We start from the raw sequence: 22,500 nt of genomic DNA, 5'->3' as shown, positions 1-22,500 counted from the left end.
CAATCAAATTAATTGATTTCCCTTTTATTTTTCAGGAGTGAGGAACCAGTGAAAAAGCGTTTTAAAAAATTCGAAAATAAATTTTGAGGCTTCAATTTTATACATTTAATAGAACTTCCCCAAAGTAGAGTTTCGGGACCACCATTTAGTGAAGGGTTATCTGATGATGAACAAAGGGAATTATTGATAAGTGGCAGAAAGCAAGAGTTACCAGATTTGGCTGTGTGAAAAGGACTGTAAAACTAACACCTGAAGCCTGCCAATCAGTCTACTGACTTGAAGCAAGACATAAACATATACTTGCTTAAAGTTTATACTGTGAGGCCATTTTTGCTCCAAAGGGTTCATGTATAGGGAAAATTTTAACATGATGGAGTCAAATAGTTATAATTTCTAATTTGCAACTGTTTAGTGTTTTTGCAAAAACATAGCGAACTCACTAATTGTAAACAATATGTGCAGTATTTTATGTTAAAACTTTTCCATTTTTAACAGCTATAACGCAATAAAGTAAAATGCAGCGTTTCAGAAATTTGATTTGTGTGGGGATAATTATAAATGTTAGAATATTTAGCATATCAGTTATTCTATAATTCATTTAAATAAATAAGCACACTCCTTGTGAGGACTGAAACTGCAAAATACTAATTAATTTTACATATAAGACTTAAAAAGAGATGGATTTCTTTGTATATCATTTTATAAATCAAATGCTCATCTAACAGCTGATGTTAGAAACCTATTTTTTATATTTATACTCCATGTTTGTGCAGCTTTCTCTGCTACAACATTTGAGACGAGTTAAAAATCGACCTACTATAATATATATATATATATATATATATATATATATATATATATTATTTGTTTTTGCGATACGTCTTGAATGAATTCAATTATTTACGAAAGTGCATTTTTACCTAAATGCGAGTTGGGAATAATTTTCCCATTAACCAATTTGGTACCCCCATATGGGGAGCGGCATATATATTATTTTTTAAAGATAATTATTCACGTACACGTGTTTCGTCATCCACGACTCATTAGAGTGGCTGAATCTAGCGAGATTCGAAATCGGGACCCCATGGTAAGAAGCCTAAAACCCTTACCCCTCGTCCACCTTGTTGACTATTCGGATATATCGGTATTTATTTATACTTAATATAAAAAAATATCCCACCCAGCTTTGTTTCAACTTTTCTTAGTTTTCAGGGTTTTCCTTGAACCCCCCCCCCAAAAAAAAAAACAATAAAAGGTAACCCCCCCCCCAAAAAAAAACAAACATAAATTTTTTATCAAATGTTCTGGAAAAAAAAACTCCTTGAAAGTATTTTTGACTTACCTTTGAACCTTTTCTCGAATAAAAAAATCTTTAACATTATATATATATATATATATATATATATATATATATATATTATATATATATATATATATATATGTATATATATATATATATATCAGAAAAGGAACAAATATTGTTTTAACATTTTTCTTTGCAGTTAATAAAACTTAAAATTTAAAGTATGTTTCTTTTCTTATGCTTTCATCGGCAACGCTACGCTTAATTTCCTCAGCGATGCTCAGTTTACTCCGGCTGTTGACGCCATGTTCCGGAGAAAGCTGGGCAGACTCTGATTTACGTCTGAATCACTCTCTGCATGAGTACCGATAATTTAAACGCGAAAAAAAACAAACCAATTGGGACGCTGAAAACGTACACAGTAAAATTATATGTTTTATTGTCGCGTTGATTATTTGTTTATGCACGCATGCTCAACGGGAAGTCGTAAACCGGATATTGGGTTAAAACACTCGGTATAAGGTAATTTGAGTTTTATAATTTTATATATATATATATATATATATATATATATATATACATATATATATATATACATATATATACATATATTGTAACTATTATATGAATAATGTTAACAAATTATAGAGAACCAAAAGAAACTAATTCGCGGAAAATCTTTTTAGTAGTAAGTTCATGTTGCCATCAATGGGTTGAGAAACAAGTCAGAAGTCATATTAGTCCATATCGATATTTGTTATCTGATCGACGTGCTGAATGCTTCCGCCTTAACAATGTTCACTCCACATTGGTAAATATCATTTTCTTCTTTTTCTATCACAAGACATGAGGTTTAACGTTTATGAGAAACGCACACTTACAACTGAGATTTTTCTCTCCGTAAAACCGGATCCGACCTGATTTGCTAAACGATAAACTTTCATTGCAGCCTACTCAACAACAGCGAACTATTTGTAGGCACGAAAAGATCGATAGTACGAGTAATGCGGTCATGTTTCCTAGGAAGCCAAGTAGAAGTGGGACCTTTTGTGGCTTATGTAAATAACGAATGCAGTGAGGCGTGGTTGCGTGCGACCCACCTTAACTGGGCTCATCTCGTGAAATCATTGTGACGATTAGCTCGGAGTGATCGAAACTATGGCGTTTTACTCTATGTTTAATACTGATTTTGATAAGAGATACTATTGCACTAAATCGTTTCAAATGCTATTTAATCCTGTGTGATATTTTATCTTTCAATACCGTCGCTGACATATGGCTACCTACTTAAAAATTAATAATAGTCATATATATATATATATATATATATATATATATATATATATATATATATATATATATACAGTTGCGCCAAAAACTCCGTAGTTGTCATTTTTTGCAAAATCGAAAATTTAAGCTAAATTGGATGCAACTGTTTAAACAAGCTATACATCATTTGATTCACTTTTTATTCCTCTCTAACGTCACCTGTTCACATTCAACTTTTCATTGCACTATCATAGTGTTCACAACAATTTAAAAACAAATAACTTGAAATTGAGAAGGCAAAAAGGCACTCCAAACAAAGGAAAATTGTAATTTAAAAACATTAATGCAATACATATACAACAGGGACACAATGAACTAGTTAATATTTAGTAGCATAACCCTTCTGCAATTTAACAGCTTTCAATCTGTTCGGTATTCTTTAAATTCGTTTGCGGTAATACCTCGGTGAAAAGGGCATCCTACTTCTCTTTAATTTTTGTCCAAAGTTCTTCCAGGTTTGGAATTTTATCATTGCGTAACTGTTGCTTGATGTAATGCCATACGTTGTGATAGGATCGATGTTTAGAGATGGTGCAGAAAAATTCAAACACGAGATAGCATACTCTACAAGGAACTTCTTTAAATTGCTAGCTGTGTGAACGTGAGCATAATCCAGCATGAGGATGGGATTATCATCCAAATTCCGGCCAAAATAGGGTAGAAAATTCTCAGTCAACATAATAATATACTTGTTCGGAGTATGGACTCTCTCTCTTTCTTTCTCTCTCTCTCTCTCTCTCTCTCTCTCTCTCTCTATATATATATATATATATATATATATATATATATATATATATATTCAACAGCTCCAATCTTACTGATGAGGCTGAGGCAATAATCTACCTTCATAAGTGCTAAGTACATCCTAGGATGGAGTGCTGTTGCTACATTTTAGTAGGAGTTGCTCACGGCATCCTATTCTGTTTTCACCGAGTTCCAAATCGACTAGGTGATGCTATTTATTCTTCCTTGCAACCCTTTTCTCACAGAAGAGAGGTTGCTAACCTCTCTCTGCTCTATCATTATTTTCATGACAAGTGCTCGTTTGAGGTTGAATCTATACCTCAATTCCAAACTTTCACAAAAATCCTCGTCTATCTACAACCACTATCAACAATTTCCCTCACTCTCTATCTGTGCTTAAATCTAAACATGAATTCCATGAATTAAGCATATTTCTTAGAAGTACAAACCTGTGGAAATTTGTTTCGCTGCTCTGCTTCCGGCTGACTATATATTTGTCTTCGAGTCCAATTTAAACAAGTTTTTACTGAACCACCTCCTTAATAATCACATGATACCAACTCCCTATGACTAACCATTACTACGCTGTTGTCCAAGTGACTACAGTATACTGAGTTATGCTTATTCTCGAGTAGATTTCGGGCCTTGATAATTGGTCACTCTCTTGTAAAACCACTATACAATACAATACTAAATTTTAATGATTATGTTATTAATAATTCAAAATGTCTTTACGGTCGATCAGTATAGACGCCAACATCCAAGAAAAATATATATGTATATATTTCTGTGTGTACCGCAAATTTTTTATACATTCGACTCTTCAGAAGGCTAAAGATCGTGTCCAAAATTTAATCAAAATTTAGGAAACAAAAACAAATTTAAGCAAACTAGCATTCAAAGAGAATGCGTAAAATACTGTTTCAATAAGAAACACGGAACATAATCTTGGTTAGACGTCATCTTTTTTCAAACTGAAAATTTGCAAAAATATGTATAAATAGCTAAAAGTTCGGTCAAATGGCCAATAGTAAATAAAATTTACTTAAGTGAAAAAATAAAAACATAATTTATTTTAAATAACACACAAAGAAGTTACATAAAGATTAATACTGAGAAAAACAAGGTAAATTAATAAAATTACTTTATTGTGCTGTTAATCAGATTAATAATGAGAAATAATGAATATAAATCGATGCATACAAATATGTGGTATTTTCAGGTATTTACTATTTAAATGCTTCCTATTTTAATGTGAATGTTAATTTTCTGCTTTCGTTTCCTGGTGTTTCTGGACACGGTGTTCGGATTTATGAAAACTTGCATGAATGAAAAATCAAATATGAGATCGATTGATTGATTCTTGGTTGTTCATGCATCTACAAAACTGACCGTAAATCATACGAATGTTCTGAAAATGAATTAAGAAATGATCATTAGAATTTATTATCATATTGTTAATTCAAATAGTTAATGTTGTTCAAAACGCCCAACCATCTAACTTTTATTTTGAAAGGTTTGATGATTCATCATACGAGCGCCGTTTCAAAGGTACCATCTTTTATTATTTTAACTAGAAAAGGTTGAAGAACTACGAATACACGAGTACTGGCAATAACAGGGGCGACCTTTTGTGCTCCAGAATTTATTTTTCGCCTTACTCAACACCATTCTCAATGTATTTTACCAGCGATTAACGATATACATATATATATATATATATATATATATATATATATATATATATATATATATATATATATATATATATATATACTAGTTGGACGCTCAGCGTCGTTTCCCGGTCGTACACGATGTTCTAATTTATGCAGATTACGTATGTATTATGTTGAATATAATGATAATATCGTTCATCAACTATCGTCTGTGTTTGTCTACAATATCACGACAGCTGATATTCGGGCTTTACGATGAGTGCCCTGGAAACTCACTTCTGATTAATTTTTAGTTTTAAAATATGCAAACGAAGAAATGATCTGCGGCGATTTCAAATGGTATCTCTTCTTTTATCTTAAATTGAGTTCATTAATAAGAAAGAAATTGAAATAAAATGATGAGGTACACCTGGGCTTCAACACCGGATCATTCGATCTGTAGTTGAATGCTCTACGACGGAGTTATGTTTCCAGAAATTAATTATGGATATTTTATTATCTCCCTGCCGGTGCAAACTTAAATATTTCCCGGTAAAAAGGCTTTTTTCATCTATAAGAAATAAAGACAATTTTTAGGATCGGATTTTTCCGATTTTCCATACTTATCGGACGAATTTCTGTAGTACCTATTTACTATGCCTCCCCACGGGACAGAGTTAGACACCAGGGTCTTTTTTTAACGTGGAGAAAAGGTACAAAAATAAAAATTGTCTCAGTCGTGAAGGATTTCTCCTCCACCGAAAGAGAACAAGAAATAGAAATGCAGCATCTGAAGAACAGATACTACACTTTGATCTTGTCCCGAAGGACAAGGATAGTAAATTTCTGTAGTAAGAACACTACCAGATATATAAATTATATTTGTATGAAATTTTCAAAAAGTAGGCTACAACGTTTGGGAATCTATATTGAAACAAACACAAAGTGACTTTTATAAAATATAGATAATAGCACTACTACTAAACCTCAATAAAATGATGATTTACAAAATACGAGGAGAGGTACAAATGAAATTAATATATATATATATATATATATATATATATATATATATATATATATGTGTGTGTGTGTGTGTGTGTGTGTGTGCGTGTGTGTGCGTGTTGAAAGAAAACGCTTTCAATGATAAAAAGCAATAAAGTTTTTTGGTATTGCTTTCTTTATAAGAAAAACGTCAGACATTATATAAAATAAAAAACGTCGCGTAGAGAACTAAGTGAAGATTTATATGTATTTCTAGGAATTTCTTCATTTAGATTTCTTAAATTTTCTTGGTTTGATTTATAGTGTGACAAAACTAAATCAGAAAAAGTAATAAAATCTCTTAAAGGTTTTTCATCGAAATATAAACAGGTCTAATAGTTTTCCATATTCTGAATATTGAAGACATAAATACCCACACACATACACATACAGACACACACAAATATATATATATATATATATATATATATTTGGATATATATATATATATATGCATTTGAATATATATATGTATATAACATATATATATATATACAAATATATGCGTATGTATACATATATATACATATATATATGTATATATGTACATATATATGTACACATATATGCACATATATATGTATATGTGTATATATATGTGTGTGTATATTATGTATATGTATTTTTATCTCTCTTTCTATCTCTCTCTCTCTCTCTCTCTACCTCTCTCTCTATATATATAGTGCCACGCAAAAGCATTGGATACATAACATTTTTCTTTATAACTCTAATTAGAGTTTACGATTTTATCTAAAATTTGGTCAATATATTTCTATTACTATTCTAACTAATATTTGGGGTGGTAATTACAAATTCAAAGTCTTTCATGTTTATATTTAAGGGAACAATATAAATAAATAAACGCAAAGTGCACGTTTATATTTAAGAAACTATAAATTTATAAACGCAAATATTGACTACATTGATTTAATGTTCGGTTGCATAGCCTTTGTTGTGTTCAACAGCTTCCAGTCGCTTACTATAGTTGCACATGTTTTTTGCAAAGATTTGTAGGTATTTTGTGTTATTGTTCTTTGTAGAACTCTTCTAGTTGTTAAATATTTTGTGGATTTCTCTTGTTAACATTGATCTTCAATATTTTCCACGTATTTTTAATTGGATTGATGTCTGTAGACTGACTAGGTCAAATAAGAACATCAATTTTGTTATTTTACAGCCATTATTTGATTAGTTTTGTAGTATGTTGGTGATCATTGTCGCCTTGAAACACGAAATTGCTATTATGTCTCAACAAATCAGCAGCTTTGCGGAGGTTTTTCTCCAGAATATCTCTGTACATACGCCCATTTATTCTACCACTGATGATTTCTAATTCATCAGTTCTATTGGATGAAAAACAGTCCGATATGATAATCGAACCGCCGCTAAAATTCACTGTAGGAATGATATTTATTTATTTATTTTTTGGGGGTGCCATTTTTCGGTCACACCTGTGTTGTTGCGTTTCTTTCAAAGATTTCGGTTTTCTGTTCGTCTGACCAGATTACTTTGTTCCAAAATTCGTGTGGTTTCTTCCTATATGTTTTAACATAATTCAAAAGTGATCTGATATGTTGATGCTTAAACAATGGAACTGTTCTTTGAAATCTTGAAACAAAACTTGTACAATTTCGAGCTCTACTGATTGTATCCATTACTCACATCAATCCCAGCTCCCTTTTCTGCTCACTCACTTGAATTTTTTTCGTTTACTTTTCTTGGTCGACCACACCTTTGAAAATTTGCAACAGGGTTTTAAAAATTTTCTAATAAAGTTTCCAACTGCACTAAGTGGTAGATTAAGTATCCTTAATATTAATCGATACGCCTTTCCATCCTTGGGCCTATCAATGCTTTTTTGACGAATGCTTTTTAGTTTTAGGCATTTTTATAAATGGACTGGTTGACTTTGAAGCAGGTTAACACAAACCGGAAGAATTATATAAAAATTATTTTAATATAAAGCTTTCTGATTGGTCAGTGATAGCTCGATTGCATTATTGCAACACGCAAAGCAAAAGTCATCTAAAATTATTTTAGAAAAAGGATTTTTAAGTGCATCTAATACTTTTTCGTTTGTTAATTTATATTTTTCCTTAAATATAAACTCTGTCATTCTTTTTTTTCAAAACTTTTCGGAATTGTTCCTAGTGCTCCTACTGTTATATGCATTATCCTGATTTTCTTCATCATCCATACCCCTTTATTTTCTGGCTAGCTCAGTGTATTTGCTAAGTTTTTTCTTGTTTTTTTTAATATTTACCCTGTGGTCAGCTGGAACAGCAAAGTCTACGATCTGACAGGACTTTTCTTTCTTCTTAATTATTACGACATCCGATCTTCTTTCTTAGATGGGTTTATCTGCTTGTATGTCCATGTTCCATAGGATTTTGTGATTCTCATTTTTAAGTACTGTTGCCGGCTTATGTTTATACCACTTGTCTGTGCGTTCGAGATGCAGTTGTTTGCATAATTCCCAGTGTTTATTATTATTATTATTATTATTATTATTAATATTAATATTTGGCATTATTTAACTATAAAATTATACGAAATCGAGTTTCATTTTGGCAAAATCTACAAAATACACTCCCAAATTTTATACACTTGAGAAAAAATAAATACACACACGCGTACGCGAAAAAACACAGTCGTATTAACAAATCCCTAATTTAAAATAAAATATAAATAAAAAACTGTTTATTTTAGATGAAAACATTTAACTGATTCTACTTTTTACAAAGATGTTACGTTGTTTTGACAAATTTCAAATTCAAATAAAGGTCGCTTTCAAAATTGAATTACAAAAAAAAAAATCACTCGGCTGAAAATTGTGACTGTGATTTATTTATTTATGTACTTACAAAGATTAACAAATAAAAAAAGCGGCACACTGGATAGAAAATAAAAGTTTCAGTCTTTAAGAATTTGCCAAATATAATCGCGACACTGACTAAAGTGTTGTTTATTTTAATAACATTTTTTACACTAACGGACTTAGTAGATCGCTTGTGTAAGAGGAAATATTTAATAAAAATCGGGAGTTTCTTTAGTAAATATCTGGAGTAAATGTATGGACTTAAAAAGATAGTTGCCAAGAATAACCTCCCGAAACTTGTGAGTAAATTCGTTTTATTGTTTTGTTTCTTAGAAAAGTCGGCAAATTAAATGCAAATACCGGAATATATTTCTCAAGTTCGTTCATAATTTAAGACTGTAAATCTTTAAAACGTGTTAATTCATAATACTCGACATTTGAATTCGTAAAAAAAGCATATGTGATTTGTTGCTTAACTGAAGTTTGTACGGAATAAAAAACTATACTCACCCTATCGAAAAACTGGGAGATCAATGATTGGGGCTGAGTCGTGAACACGTCTTGAGCTTTGTGGCCTTGGCGGGAAATACATACTATAGAAACACATGACTGTTGAACTAAAATAGTTTCGATGTATCAGTAATGAAAATAAGCCATGGAAAATCCTTTTTTCTTGCGTTTTCATTTGCGATAAAAATTGCTGGAAATATATGCAACTTTAAATGTTAGAATGTTAGAAATTTTAGTTTTTTGTGACGTGACATAAAAAATGGAGATAGACAATCATTTCAAAGACATTATAGACTTGGTATTACTTGGACTATTCTTACTTTAGATGTTATTCTCACAACGTTTCGCCTTATTTAACCTGAGACGCCCTCCAGGTTAAGCTCGTAAACTCGTGGATTTTCTACGGAATTTCAAACGGATTTTTTAATTAATCGACAGGAAAGCTTGATCTCGACTCATCACGCATGACTGAATAGCAGTCTCTAAAAATCTTTAATTTATCATTAGTATCACCTACAGTGAGGACTGAACCTTCAACATCCAGTAGACTGTCATTTAAAACTTATTACTTAGCTCAAGCCTGACAATCTTTTAGAGGTTTAAGTTTGAATGCGTAATACGAACGATACTAAAATTACATTTCGGGATCACCTAAAACTTTTAAAATGTCATGGCTGATATAACGTGAGCAAGCTATCTCAGTGAATAAAGATTCCGTGAGCAAATCAGGAAAGACTTCAACACGATAATTCTAGAGTTGAATAAGATGCACATAAACGAAATCGGCGGTAATATGAGTCGATACGCTGTTAAAATAACTTGCAAGAAAAGAATAGCACGCTGAACAATCCAAATAATACAAATTAGTAATCGTTATCTAAAAAAGCCAAAAGACAAAAACATCCGAAACATTATTGACTTTCGTATGCAGTGTCATAAACAATAGAACTTCAACGTTAACGACAGACTTAATTATTGGATGCATTAAATAGGTAATGCATCTTTACATAACACCAAAAGTTTGGTATACCATTAGAGACAAAATAAAAATCAAACATTGAAATTTTGAATTCCATGCAAAATTTTGCCGCAAAAAAGGTTTCACACATTTGTAGTCTAAGCGTATTTTTTTATTAAAATTCTCTATGAAGTATTTTGCTTTCTCGTGTTAAAATGTAAATCCATTCACTTTGACAATCTGCGCTTCATCTACTTCAGACTATGCCATTTGTCGTAAAGGCTTTTAATAGCATTGAGTTTTGTTGCTAAGTAATTGGAAGCAATCTATCAAGGTAGAGACAGGTGAAAAATAGAATAACAAAAAGCGACATTCTTAATATGACTATACAGTGTGCTAGTTAGACATAGTGATTGTCCGTCCAATCGATCGAACGGTGGTCTGAATCTCTTATAGAAAAGCGTATAGCACAATTCAGTGGTCTTAGTTTAAACTTCTACTTATTAATGTTATTAAAGCAACGCGTTTAGCTCACAAAGTGCTAATTCGAACTTCTGTCAGACCGCATAACAAAATACTATTTAAAACTGACGCGTAACAAATTGAACTACAGAAGAACGGGCAGAGACTCGTACAAAGATGCATTGCTGCTAAAAATAAAAATGTTGATTCAAACTTGAGCGTGACAGACATATGGAATTGAAACGTGTCCAATAAAATGAGAAAACTGGTGAATTGAACAACTGACCCATCTTAGAAATAAAGATTATAAATCGACTATTGGAGAAAGATATTCGTCAAATTGGTCACGAAAATGCATAGTTTTATATTTCAGATGTTATGTGCAAAGATATTTATGTAAATATTACGAAAGATAGAAATGGACCGATAGGATGTATACATACTATGTATATTTATACAGACTAATATATATATATATATATATATATATATATATATATATATATGAAAGGATGAAACACTAGTGTCTGTAGGTATTCAATTATTATAGTAAAAAAATAATCATGCCAGCCCCTTTAAGAAACTAGTTTCTTATCGTTGAGCACTTTCAGTTGAATTAAGTCGGTTTATTTAGTTCTTATGTATAGATCATCGTATAACGATTAGATCACTCTCTGGCTGTCGGAAAGAACATTTAAAATTCAAATGTTTAAATTCAACGTTATTTCACGCGGTTAATCGTAGCCAAATGGATATGGTCTTCGCTAATCGGGCAAGAGATGGCTCGTGTTGCCGAGTTCGAATCTGTCGACTGCTGTTAATCGTGACACCTTGCACTGAAGATTACCGAAAGAATGAAATACTAGTGTCTGTCGGTATTTAATTATTATAGTAAAAGAATAATTATATATATATATAATTACTTTATTTAGTTTAATTAAACAAAATTACCATTTGCCGCCACAATAAATTTACTGTTTCAAACTAAAAATAAAAATCCCCAGAAGACAGATGTTTCAATTCCTACTTGAGGCCGGTTTTAAAGACTGGTCTTAAGTAAAAATGGAGGTTCTGTCGTCTAGAATTTTTTTAGTGTAAAACATTAAATTTAGGATAACAACAAATTATTTTTTGTAAACCTCAATTAAAAAAAAAAATAATATGCTACGATTTTATTGAGTGCTATCAACAACCTCGTTAAATACGATGTTTTTTACGTTAGGACATATTTATCTAGCATATGCATATACATAAATATACATACACACACACACACACACACACACACACACACACACATATATATATATATATATATATATATATATATATATATATATATATATATGGAGTGTCTGTGTGTGGATGTGTGTGTGTTAGTTTCATTGGATTTATCAAAGAGAAAATCAGTCTACAATCATAAATTTTCAGCAAATACCTATACATTTTCCTGATTTTCGTCCCCACATTTCGAAGCCCGCAACGAAGAAATTTTCTTCGGGTTCAAAAGCTGCTCTTCCGGGACGATTATGTTTTAAATCGATAATCATTTCTTTGATATATTTCTGCAAGATTATTTTATTATTATTTTTTTATTTATTACACACTAGCGAGGGTACCCGGTGCTACCCGGGTGTTTCGATGTGTGTGTGCTCTTAAATTAAAAAGAAACACGGGAGGGGGGATTAAAAAGTTTTGGTAAGTAGGGAGGATCGAACCCGAAGCCCTAAGACGAAGTTGGAAAATGAAACGTTAATCGCTCGGCCAGCAGTAACGCGTTACTAAAAGGCGTTTTAATTTATTTAAGTAAGAAGAAAATTGACAGGTGCCCGCACTTATTGACTCAACTGGAAGTCGTAAAGTTAACATTTTGTGCAAGCGTTACAACGACCTAAGCAATAGTTATTCAGCAGTTAATATTTTCTGCGGGACAGTTTTTAATATGGTCAATAACCCGGTGTGTTTGTTTTTACACAAATTTGGAGAAAACCAGCTCCCCCGTTTATTAGGGGAGTATCTCATCTCAAAATGAAAGCAACCGTCCTATATGACGGCGATAAGCCGACATTGACCAAACGTTACATCGCTTTCTGGAGACCACTGGCCGTGGGCCAGGTATTCGAATCGAGTTTCGCCTTTTTATATCGAAAAACGAAAGAAACACGCGGCGATCCGAAAATGTGGAATATTTAACGTTTCAAAGTCGAGCACATAAAATAGACAGGCAATCCCCTTTGTTAAATCGTAGATATTATCATTTAGACAGCATATAAAAAGTTTTAAGAATGAGCGACCCCCGAGAACCCCCAGAAAAAAGCCTTTAGCTGACATACACAAAAAGCGAACACACATACACACACACACACACACACACACATTTTCGCGTTTATATATATACAGAAGATTGTGCTTCTTGATAGCGTACGGAGAACAACCCACGGTTGCACAAGTATGTGTTTGTTGTAAAACCCGACTGCTTCCATGTGCTTCCCTTTGTTTAAGTTGTCTGTTTAATTGTATTATTTATTAAAATATTACAAAAAAGACTTTATACTGTTTGATGTTCTCCCGCCTTCCAAGTAAGACCGTAAGGGAGATTATGAAAATGGAACTTTCTACAAAAGAAAACGTTACTCTGGTAGAGTATATAGGCAGCAAGAGAACCACACTAATGGTTTCAAAGCTTTTAATTTTATCGTCAGTTTATAAAAATGTAAATTTCTGAATAAAATGTTTGATATGTAGTTTTTTTCCATAAACTTTTAGGTTGTGGTATTGGTAGCCATAAATGGGAGGAGTTTAAAATCTATCCTTAAAAATACTTGATCAGTAGTGTGTGTATATATATATATATATATATATATATATATATAATATTTTCACAAAATCAAGACAATAAAAAAAATGAAGGCATCATATTGTGGATTTTCATATTCGTTACAATTGTTTCATGACCATGGGACAATTTAAAAAATAGCCTCTGTTTATGCGGTGAAATACACTTTGTACATATATGAACACATTTCTAATCTATATATATAACTTTGTATTCGTGTCTGTTTGTTTATTTGTTTGCTTGTTCACAATTTGATTAATATATACAAAAGGTACATTACTTTATTATTTCATTCATTCCTATTGCAAAATATACGATTAAGGGATGACCTAATTAGCATATTACATTAAGGAAAAAAAAAATCGATTTTATTAAAGAGTGGTGTGTTAGTTATTGTTTATAGCGAGAGAATTGTTTTTTCTATTTAGGTTTGTTATTTAAATTTGATTTATATTGATAACAATTTATTTAATTTATTTTTACCGACACTCATTTTTTTTTATAAACCGGTTTGAGTTACTTTCCCTGGGCGATAACTTTGTCTTTTCTTTTTGTTTTTGCTTTCTTTTTCGGCGGATATTAAAACTAAAAACTTTCAAGCATTATTTTTGGAATTAGTTTAAATAAAATAATTTCCTCTGATTTCACAATTAACGTTGTACTCCAGTGGATTTTTATTTTAAAATAAACAAAGAATCCAATTCAACTACGATGGTTTATTTAAATCAAAAACAAACAAAAAAACTTTCTTTCACATTTTTTTACCGGTTTTTTTTTCTTCACACATTTTTTTTTTGACATTGTAACTACTATTTTTTCTTTTAATAACACAAAAAGTCAAAACTCATCATTTTTATAACAGAAAAACGTGTATTTCGGTTAACACAAATTCTACTTTGGTATTTTTGAAACTGAATTATTTACAGTTTGTTTTCGTTGCAACTGACTATAAAACAAATCTTTATAGACTGAGGTAGCATAAAATAAATTCGCTTAAACTGGAATATAGTCATAAAAAGGTGCTCAATATCTGGAGAATAGCTTCTCTTAGTATCCCTTCTGCCGAAATATTTGGCCGAGAGTTTGCCACATACTTCTTTTTTCAGGGTCGATTACATTTTCGTGTTTTCATTTGTTCTTTTATTTTTGAAATTTTTTTGGGGTATCGATGGAGTTCACATATAATAATGAAAAACTGCTCAATATTATTAGTATAGCAGTTGTGGCCAAACCTAACTTCATGCTGACTCTGGCAACGTTGGGTATCCATGCTAATATATATATTTCACGATTTATATTAGACTAGCGGGGGTACCCGGCGTTTCCCGGGTGTTTGGAGGAGTTTGTGTATGTAGGGGGAGAGGATTAAAAAACTTCTTAAAAAATCGGAAAAATACAAAAAAAAAAAAAAACAGCCAACGAACGTAAAACTTTAAAAAATTCGGAAAAACAAACCTCCTCCCCCAAATAGGACGGGGTTGCCCGGGTGTTTGGAGGTGTGTATGTAGGGGGAGAGCAAAGAATAAGCGAATTAATAACCCTGTTTAAACTTAAAAAAAAATCGGAAAAAGCAAAACAAATAAAACAGCGACGTAAAACTTCTTTAAAACAATCGGATAAACAAAAAAAAACCCAAAAAAAACAAAACAAAAAAACAGCAAAAAGCAAAAAAATGGTATAAATAAACTCGTTTCAATATTAAATGTTTAAAAATCGAGGAAAAAAAAGTACATCTGATAACTGGGATTGCACCCAAAATCTTTAGATAACGACGCTGTCACTTAACCCACCGCGCTATATACACGTGGGTGAAAATAGGTCGGTTTTCATAACATTTAAAACGAATTCAATGTTTAACGTCTTTTGCGCGTATTGACGCATGCGTAAAGCCATCTTGTCATGAAGATACCATTTTTTTCATCTCTCCCTGTAAAAAGAGAGCCGTTAAGAATGAAGGAATGAATGTTTTTGCCCAAATTTTCGATATTTGTCGACCAGAGGTTGAAGATTTAGAATGATACCTGTCTGGCGAAAATCCATGGCCTGTGTAGAAAGTTTTTGCGAGATATACAAACACACACACACACACACTCACACACAAATTTTGCCTTTTATATATATAGATACATATTGTTTAATTATTACATATTGTTAATTTATTCTTAATTTAATAATTTATTAATATTTTTTTCTGATTCATCTATTTTTTCTTATTTTTTCTTATTGGAGTAACAAAATGCCTCTAGAAAATCTTCAAGTCGGAGGATTTGTTTCTCATACCCATTGCAAGTTTGTCATTCGTAAAAATGTCGAATTTTAAGTTTTTTTTAGATTATTGACATTTAGAAAATAAAATTGATTACCTTAAAATCGATGCCATGTTTATGGAATGTTTCAATGACAGGAAATCCACGTACCTGTAACAGATCGATAAAATAAAAAATCGGATTAAAACAAATTTGACAATACGATCACCCAATATTATCATATTTGGTATATATACTTACTAAGAATATAATCAATGATATAGACATAATAAAAACAAACGCTAAGGTAAGCAGAAATCTTTAGATGACTTTATATATATATATATATATATATATATATATATATATATATATATATATATATAAAGAAATAAACGAGGAATAAGCTCCCTGCCTGTGACTAATATATGATATATATATATATATATATATATATATATATATGTGTGTGTGTGTGTGTGTGTGTGTGTGTGTGTGTGTATGTGCGCGCGCGTCACAGCTCACAAGAACCATGATAGCCAACAAACCAGAATTACAAGACTCGAGTTTCGTTCTCATTTAGGCTAATCAGTCAGACATATTTTAACTTGGATTCGTGTGGCGGATTTTCTCGGCTGGCAGAGTGCTCGCCTCGCATGAAAGAGGCTCAGGTTTCGAATCCCGAGTTGGGGTATGTCTGATTGATGAACTCAAATGAGAGCGTAACTCGTATCTTGGATTTTCAGTTCGTTGGCTGTTATGGCTCTTGTGAGCTGCGACATTTTTTTTCTTTTTTTTTTTGTTCTTGAAACAATTATATACTTTCTTACATTCTGAAAATGCCAGACTGTAACATTTGTCTAAAATAATGTGGAATCGGAATAATTTTCTTTATGCTTCCAATAAAAAATACTTCTCGTCAAAGTTAAGGATGGATATGCTGATTTTTTCAATTTAAAAAATTATTTTTTTTGTTTACACAGGGATCACCAATTTTCAAGGCCCGGGGGCTACTCTAGGATAAAGGAATGGGTATACACTGGTCAATGGAATTATAGCGTAGTAAACATGAGTAGTGGGAATTTTGTAAATTGGATTATTTAGGGGGCGGTTCATTAAGAACTTGTTTACGTTGGACTTGAAGACACTTCGATTGTAGTCAGCTGGAAAGCAAGCAATCGGAAGAGAGTTCCACAGTCGCGCAGTTCTAAGAAAGAAGCTTTGTTCATGAAATCTACATTTAGGTTTAGGAACAGATAAAGAGTTTGAGAAATTATTAACAGTGGTTTTGGCTAGACGAGTGGTTTTCGTGAAAGTTTGGCGAGGGTGGGGGGCATAGATTGAAGCTCAGATGAGCACTTGTCATGAAAATAACGATAAAGCAGAGACAGACTCCCAACGTCTCTTCCGTGGGAAAGAGGTTGCAGGGAAGAGAAAAGGGCATCCCCACTAAGCTACAAAGTCGATTTTAAACTCAGGGCAGGATAAGTTGCTTCAAGCAGCTCCTGCCCAGATGTGGCAACAGTACTCCATCGTTGGCTATACCTAGCTTTTATATAGGTAGAAAATTCATCAGGAGTGAGATATCCACTGGGACGGTAGAACGAGAACCATTCATTTCAACCGATGTCAGATTAGCATCAGAGCGTAGATGGTGAAAAGATAGAAGCTTGGTTTTAGATGCATTAAAAGTAACCAGCCACCTCTTTTTCCATTGCACCATGTGCTCAAGATCAGAGGAGAGAGAATCAGAGAGAACTTGGTCGTTTACGATCTTTGATGTGTTGCCATAGATTGTAGTGTAATCAGCATAAATATCTACGAATGATGTAAGGATGTGATTTGGAAGATCATTAATGAAGATCAGGAAGAGAGTTGGGCCCATGATGGAACCCTGAGCGACTCTAGCATTAATACTGAGAGCTTCTGATTTCTGCCCATCAGCAACTACTCTAATGAACCTATTAGAGAGAAATGATTTAATAATTGTTTCCAGTTATACCATAGCTAGAGATCTTATAAAGTAGATCTTTATGCCACACCCTATCAAAGGGCTTTGCTATATCAAGAGCAATTGCCATGGAGAGGAAGCCTCTGTCGAGAGATTCGCTAATTCTATGATATAACTGTAAGCATGTCTGCTGTAGATCTAGCAGGACGGAAACCATATTGCATGTCACTAAGAGGACTATTTTTCTTAGATTGTTGACTACTTCTCTATTCAATACAGATTCAAGCAGCTTACTCATGATGCAAATGAGACTTATTGGTCTGTACTGAGCGGGAGATGAGCGATCACCTGAATTCTTAAATACAGGATATACTGATGAGATTTTCCAATGTGTTAGGAAGCATTTCTCCTTAAGAAAACGCTTTAATAACTTTGTAAGTCTTGGCGCTAGTTCTGCTTGAAGCTTTTGGAGCAATACATTTGAAATGTCGGCAGGTTTTTGATTAGTTTGGCAAAATCACGTGCAAATATTTGTATGTCGTGTAGCGTGTTTTCAGATACACGAGGAAATACTGGGATTGGCAGCATTGGTCGTAATGGGTAGAATTAGCTGTAAAGATATTAGCAAATAATTTTTCTTTGTCTGATGCTGACGAGATTACATCAGGTCCATTGATGATAGTTGGGATAGAGTACACACTTCTGTTCAGGATTCTGTTTGTTATTTGCAAAAACTGATAGGACCCTAGCCGCTTCTCAGCTACTTTGGACTTGACGGACTAAGCATATAACTCTCTCGCCTTCTTTATTACTTTTTTACAAAGGTTGCTGGCGAACCTGAAGGCGGCCTTATTCTCAGTACATCTATTACGTTGGAAGCAATGGTTTCATTGGATTTTGCATTCGAACTTTATTTTTGTATGTGTGTATATTTTTATATACTTAAAGATATATATAAAGATATATACTCTTTATTTGTTTTTACATCACCAGTAATATATTGCTACGCAGTTATGGGCATGCTTCGCTCGGCTATTTACCAGTAACTAGAAACCTCACCAGGCAATACAGATTATACGAAAGCAAAGTTTGCAATGAAATGCCAGGTTTTCCTCATCATAGGGAGTTAATATCAAAACGTTCATTACAACGTTGTGAAAATAAGATTTGGTTGTCTGTAAATGAGACCACTTAGAGGTCAGGATTTGAGTGCGTATTAGATATAGGTATGAATGTGAAATATATATATATATATATATATATATATATATATATATATATATATATATATATATATATATTGAGAGACGGGATCTGAATTTTGAATATGGTTCTGTTTAGTCACACTGATGAATCATAGTGTCTGCTGATAATTAAGATTATCATATGTTTTCTCAGTGTATCTGGCTTTAAATATAGCAATAATAATGCTAATAGCAGCAGCAGCAGTAGCATTAGTAATAGTAGTAGTTGTTGTTGTAGTAGTAGTGCTACTAATTGTACTAATATGTGCTTTTAAATAGTTACCATAATTATAACTACAATAAATATAAAACGTAATTGAATTATTAACAAATAGTTGAAATCAATAAAAGCGAACAGCGGTACAGTAATATCGCATATCAATTACATTGCCCATTGGGGTAGTATTTTCCTAACAAAGCTAATCGATTTACAACTACATTGGTCACACCACGACGACGCTGTCTAAACCATTCAACAGAAACTGCTTCCATTCGGGAACATTTAAATCACCAGCGATTCGCAAACCAGACGTGTGCGCATGGCACAAAGCAATTATTTTTCATGGATTCAACGATAAAAACCAACTCCAGATACATTAATCCTTATTAATTAAGACTAACAGCATCTCCTTAAAGAAAGACGTCACCTTTATAATCGAGTTAGGAAGTGAAACACACGAGTTTCCAAATGTTGTAAACGCGATTACTAAAATGAAAATATTAATTCTCTATATTATGATTCCACTGCGAACTAAAAACGGTTGGCAAGAAAACAATCGGCCAATTAAGCAATGTCATGAATTTTAAGAATGTTTCAACTATGAGAGCAAACCACGTCCGTTATTTGATCAAAATCCGCATGAAGAAAACTGTCCTGTATATATATATATATATATATATATATATATATATATATATATATATATATATATATATATACTAGCAAAAGTTCCCGTAGTTGACTAGGTTAAAAAAAAACAGCCTACAGAAAATGGTCTCTGATTTATGAAAGTATGATAGGTTATGAAAAAGAAGGGTTGTAAAGAGATAGCTTCGAATTTGGGGGTATCAAAACCAATGCAAAATATAATGAAAGTAAAAATAAAATAAATAAACCCCATAATTTATTATACCATACCTGTTCACACTGAAACACTTATCACAATATTCTGTGGATCTATATAAAAAACCTTGTTTAACTTTGTGACCTATTTCCATTCTATGGAGGTCAGACGCGAACGAATACCCCATAGTTTTATTATACCATATTTCTTCAAACTGAAACATAATTATCAAAGTTTACTTGCGCAGATAGACATGAAAAGTCTTTATTAAAGTGTGCGCCAATTTCCATTGTATGTAGGCCAGGCACGAACGCAGACCCCACAGTTTTATTATACTATCCCTATTTAAGTTAAAACATACTTATCAAAGTATTCTTATGTACATCTATATCGAAAACACTTGTACACGTTTTTTTCTTTTTAATTTTTAAATTTTTTATTTCCATACTTTGTGGACCAGGCGCGTACGCAGACCCCACAATTTTATCATTATGCCAGATCAAACATACCCATTCATGTGTCTCGATACATCTTCTATCATAATATATGATCAGTTTTCTATAATAGTCAACCATATAGGAGCCTATTCGTGACCAGAGGTTCAGCTTTGTATTATAGAAGAAGATATATATATATATACATATATATATATATATATATAATGTAATCGAAGTCTTGGGGCTATATTATGTGTATTTTATATTCTCAGTGGTCTGTTCTAAATAAAGATACCTTGTATCTAATGTATATAATTTACAGTGCATTAATAAGCGTTTTATTTTAATAATAAATTTTCTTTATTTTGTTATTAATATATAATTTCTCTAGCACTGGCCTGCTGCTAGCTATCTTAACCTATACTTATACATGTATTACACAAAAATCCAGGAGACAACTTATACCGTTTTTCTTTAATAATATATATAAAAGAGTTGATATCGACACATACTTTTCTAAAACACCGCAAAATATATTTCAGATCATTTAGATTTGGGCTAAAAGGCAGCTATAAATAGGATTCCATAAATTGGTAAAAATAAATTTGCAAAGATTTTTTTTTATTTTTATTAGTCATGTGAACTACTGGACCCGTGTGGATAAATAATTAGTTTTCATTAAGGCATTATAATATCTTGTATTTTAAATCCTTGTAGCAACTATAAACATTTATCTTTTTGTCAATATTTTTATAATTCTTAGGTAATCTCTTTCAAGAAGGATCCACAACACTAACTAAAGCAGGATATTAATTTTATTTACTGCGAACTATTATCTTCATCTTTTCTTAGTTTTTTCCCGACGTTTCGGCCAACTATTCCTCTAGGCTTCGTCAGGTGGTAACCACGACGGGATAGGAACTGAATCTTTTGACTGCATCCACTGCAATTACTGCCTTTCGTAGTTGTTGTCGTCTAACCATGTCGTGAAACAACTAATAAAAGATGAGAATAATAGTCCGCAATAAATAACATTAATAAATAATACTCATCTCAATAATGAATTCCAATTATATAATATGTTTACCATTTTGTACGGACTCGACCATGAAAGAATTTGAACCTTGATCACCCTTCGGAGTCCGTGGCGCAGTTGATAGAGACCTTGAATCTCTTCGGTTCCAGGTGAGAATTGTCTGACGATAGCGGTTTCAATCCTACCCAACGGCGGCAAGGGGCTTACTTGGCCAAAACGTGGTGAAATGTAAACAACTACGGAAGGCAGTAATTGCAGTGAATTCAGTCAGATGATCCAGTGTCCCTATCCCGTCGCAGTTACCACCTGGCGAAGGCTAAAGGAATAATTGGCCAAAATGTGAAACAACTAAAAAATGAGGATAATAGTCCGCAATAAAGACATTTAATAAATAATACTCATCTCAATAATGACTTTCAATTAAATAATATAAAGCAGGATATTTTGTCTTCCTGAACGCCAGTACAGCAATAAGAGTGAGAATCCTCACATCTGAAAATTCGTTACAATAGAAGACATTTACTTGACCGCTTGAAAAAAAATTCTCTTGAGTCTTTACAATCTCTTTCCTTTCAAAACTATAGTCAACAAATATGTTGGTGTTTTTGTGGTATATTTTAACTTCAAAGCATAATCTATTGCACTTTAAACCATCTGGTATCAATTACAACTGTTATTGTTCTCATTGATGTCCTTGGATCCTTTAGAATTTGTAATTATGAGACGGTTGTAAAAGCGTTGAAGCGGCTTTTGTCGAATTCCATCGTAATTGTTTTGCGCAAAATCGTTTTACTAATTAAGTTATAAACAATCATCGTAGACACTTAAAATATTCTGGAATTTTATGGTGTCACTAGCGCTTT

The 22,500-nt window shown here is 32.3% G+C and overlaps 1 long non-coding RNA gene across 2 annotated transcripts in view; it reads right to left on the bottom strand.

The window, feature by feature from the left end:
- The window catches only part of LOC145293095 (uncharacterized), a 1,048,662-nt gene that overhangs the window by 805,196 nt on the left and 220,966 nt on the right, over positions 1-22,500 (bottom strand). For both annotated transcript variants that reach the window (XR_013869661.1, XR_013869663.1), the window contains exon 2: positions 16,023-16,076. This is a non-coding gene — a long non-coding RNA (uncharacterized LOC145293095). The remainder of the gene's footprint in view (positions 1-16,022; positions 16,077-22,500) is intronic.

The sequence above is a fragment of the Euprymna scolopes genome, chromosome 2 (assembly GCF_053919585.1).
Source record: "Euprymna scolopes isolate OS-2025 chromosome 2, ASM5391958v1, whole genome shotgun sequence".
In the NCBI taxonomy this organism is placed as follows: Eukaryota; Metazoa; Mollusca; class Cephalopoda; order Sepiida; family Sepiolidae; genus Euprymna; species Euprymna scolopes.
Note: the sequence above shows the minus strand (reverse complement) of the source record. Positions and strands in the feature narration are given on the sequence as shown.